Here is a 4,244-nt window from a genome sequence, read left to right on the forward strand (position 1 = left end):
TTTTTTTTTTTTTTTTTTTTTTTTTTTTTTTTTTTTTTTTTTTTTTTTTTTGGCGCTTTTGAAAATCGCCATAGTGGAGGAGCCTGTAGCAGCACTTTTTGAAACTGCTGGTATAAATCACTGCAATAGGAGGCCTATAGCAGTGATTTCCAAAAACGTTGGTATAGGAAGCCCTATTGCAGCGTGTTATAACCGCCGCTATAGGTTAGATTTATTGAATTATTTGAATTTTTCAAAGTATCCTATCCCGATGCTTTAAAAGTGCTGGAATAAAGTTGTCCTATCCCTACGCTCTAAAAGCCCTGGAATAGGGTTACTCATTTCTCTTATGGGAGAGACCTATCCCGACGCTTTTGAAAAGTGCTGGAATAGGATTACCCCGTTCCCTTATTATGAAGACCTATACCAGCGCTTTCAAAAGTGCTAGAATAGGGTTACTCCTTTCCTTTATGAGAGAGACATATCTTGGCTTTTTAAAAAGCACTGGAATAGGATTACCCAATTCTCTTATGTGATTGACCTATTCCAGCGCTTTTAAAAGCCCTGGAATAAGGTTTACTCCTTCCCTTATGTGATTGACCTATCCTAGCGCTTTTAAAAGCACTGTAATAGGGTTTACTCATTCCCTTACGTGAGTGACCTATTCCAGCGCTTTTAAATGCACTATAATAGGGTTTACTCATTTTCTTTTTTGTGTGGCCTATTTCATTTGTGTTTTTTTAGTTTTTAAGAGGCTATTCATGAAATTTTCCAAAATACCGAAATACCCCCGATGCCTAAAAAAGACCAAAATACCCTTATAAACGTAAAACAATGTCTGAAATATCGCGGAAACATAAAAAATGACCGATACACCCTTGAAACCTAAAAAATGACTGAAACACCTCTAAAACCTAGATAATTACCAAATTGGACTATCACAAGAAAAATCCCTTTACTAATTGATTTTCTTCAATTAGTTCCTTTTACTAATTGATTGTTTAAACTCTATCAATGTTTATCTATTTTATATTCCTTTTACCGATTGATTGTTTAGACTCCATCAATGTTTATTTATTTTATATTTTAAAATTCTATTGCAGCTTTGTGTTTATCTATTTCGTAATGACCGATACACCCCCAAAACCTAAAAAACGACTGAAGTGCCTCTAAAACTTAAATACTGACCGAAACACTCTCAAAACCTTAGAAAATGACCGAAACACCCCCCCAAAATATAAAAATGACCAAAATACCCTCGAAACATAGAAAATGACTAAAATACCCCCATGCTTGAAAAAGATACCAAAATACCCTCGATGACTAAAATAAGACCAAAAATGCCTATTATTATTATTATTATTATTATTATTATTATTATTATTATTATTATTTTAAACTGACTTATTCCAATTGTTTGTTTGTCCTCTAAACCTAAAAAATTATTGAAATACCCCCCTTAAACCTAGAAAAAAAAGACCAAAAATACCCCCAATACCTTAAAAAGATAAAAATACCCCACAAACTTAAAAAATAACCAAAATACCCCCTAAAAATAAAATGTTTGAAATAGCCCTTGAAACCTAAAAAATGACCAAAATACCTCTGAAACCTAAAAAATAACTGAAATACCCATGAACCCTAAAAACTGACTGAAATATCATTCTTAAACATAAAAATGTTCAAAATAAAACTGAAACCCAAATAATGATCGAAACACTCCTGAAACTTAAAAAATGTCTAAAATACCTTATATTTAGGTTTCAGGGTATTTTGATCATTTTTTAGGTTTTGGGGCATTTTAGTTATTTTTTAGGTTTCAAGAGGTGTTTTGGTCATATTTTAGTTTTTGGGGTATTTCGGGCATTTTTTAGGTTTAGGGGTATCTTGGTTTTTTTAGGCCTAGGGGGTATTTTGGTCATTTTTAGGTTTAGGGGTATATTTTGGTCATTCTTTTTGTAGCCTTTTTTTTTTTTTTTTTTTTTATGTGGTTGTAATTTGATTAAAAACACAAGATTTTTTAAATATTTCAAATAGTCCTTCTATTTGAATTCAAAATGGAATTTGTTATTTGACATTTATAACACTATTTATAAATGAAGTCACCCTTCATTAATGAATGTATCTTTGAACCATATAAAAGTGCAGTTGAAAAAGGGGAATATATATATATATATATGAGGCTCTTTTTTTTTTTTTTTTTGAGTTTAATATAATTTTTTAATTTGAATTTATCTATTGTTAGTGAGGCTACACAGGAAGGATTTTTATAAAACTAAAATTTAGGATTTGAAATGGAGTAAACTGCTAGGTTTAGGGTGTGCTAGTTTTTAGGAAAAAAAACTGTATCAAATATACATGAGATATGTTTAGATAGAGAGTATTTCAAGAGTGTATCGGTCATTTTTATTAAATATATAAAATAGTCCTTCTATTTGAAGTAATCCAAATGCTTGGAGCCAATACCCAATATTTTTTTTCTTGATACAATATACCCATGGGCCACAATAAAAACTATCCAAATTGTACTTGCAATTTCAAAAGTGCTATCAACGCATGTAATTTCATATTTAATAATATTTCATCTTTTAGATCACTTAATTTAAGTATACATAAATTAATTTGTATAGGACAACAATACTTAGTGATGATGCAAAGAAAATTAGTAGGCTAAATGCTCCGAGTTTCAATGGGCTAATGGTTGCTTGGAAGGCCTAAAAAGAAAAAGACACAAGATCAAAGGTGATTGGGGTGAACCGGCTAAGAACCCTCCAATACTTAAGCTAGTTTTTCTCTCTAGAACTCAAAAATTCCAACTTTAGGAATAGTAACTTACTTTCATTTGATATGGATGAGTCCTTATATAGTGAGCTTTGGAGTGGTTACTTGTTTAGTAACTTCCATATAAGGTTCAAACTTAACTTCCACAACTGCTATAGAAGTTGGAAGGTTCAATCTTATCTTCTACAATTGCCATTAGAAGTTAAGAACTTAATAGGAAGTTATAATGATGAATAAGGATTTTGCTCATACTTCTAAATGGTAGAACATGGTCTGAACATCGTCCAACAACTTCCCTGATGGATAACCTTCATACCCACAGTGGATGGCCTTCCTATATTGGGTTAACCTTCTTGGTCTTGGATGACTCCATGGACGAACTGGAGATGGTCCGACTTTTAGTTCACCATCAATTGCCCTTATGTCTAAGGGTCGTTCAGAACATTATAGTATAACTATTGGTTTTTGACACGCGTCAATATTTTTATGGTCAATTTTTGTACCACGCGTCGTCTTTACTTTGGGTGAATTTTATTGTTCTAGATTATGCCATGTGTCATAATCTCATTGGCTTGTTGGTTGCGTCGATTTATTTTTCAAGGAAAATGCCACGTGTCAATTTTTGGTTGGTCCGCATCGCTATATTGACCCACCTTTGGGCCCTATAAATATGTACATTCTCTCTCCTACCCTTTATTGTTTCTGATAATTTCCTTTCTGCCATTTCATCCAAGAGCCTTGTCTAGTCCTTATCTTCTAGTCTCATCAGGTACTTCATTCTCTTCATCCTTAGGTTTTCGTCTTTGTTCATTCTTCTAATTATGTTTACGTCTAGTAATCGCCTAGAGAGAGAAATAGACGAGTACCAGTACATGTCCTTTAGGAGTGGTGGCGGTAGTTATGAGAGTAGTGAGGGTAGTACAACTTATAGTAGTTATAGTAGTTCCTCAGACGATCATTATTCGTCTGGGGTCCCTGATTTTCCTTTAAAGGATTTCCAGGAGATGCAACGTAGGATGACTTCTGGGGCTGCGGCTAGCTCGTCTAGAAGGTCACCTAGTCCTCCTCAAGATGAAGAGGAGAAAGAGAATGTAATCTATAGTTGTGCCCCCAAGGTAGCGTCTACTCTGGACGAGAGTAAATTAAAAACTCTTGTAGGTAAATACCAAATTCCTAGCAAGTTTAAACCTCGTCTACCTAAAGAGGGGGAGTGGTGTTGTTCTCCCTCTTCTGGTTTTGGTGTATATACCTCTTATCTTCTAGTAAGTCTTAGATTCCCTTTAAACTCTTTTTGTAAAGGTCTCTTCCATAGGTTAGGTATCATACCAAACCAACTCAACCCTAATTGATGGAGGACGATAGTTGCCATGCAAGTGCTATGGCGTGAGGCACTGGAAGGGAACTGTCCAATCATAGTTGACGAGTTCCTTTATTGCTATAAGCCCTCAAAAATAAAGCAATCTACTGGTTTTTACCAAGTCTTA

The sequence above is a fragment of the Quercus suber genome, unplaced genomic scaffold (genome assembly GCF_002906115.3).
Source record: "Quercus suber isolate HL8 unplaced genomic scaffold, Cork oak 2.0 scaffold_479, whole genome shotgun sequence".
In the NCBI taxonomy this organism is placed as follows: domain Eukaryota; kingdom Viridiplantae; phylum Streptophyta; class Magnoliopsida; order Fagales; family Fagaceae; genus Quercus; species Quercus suber.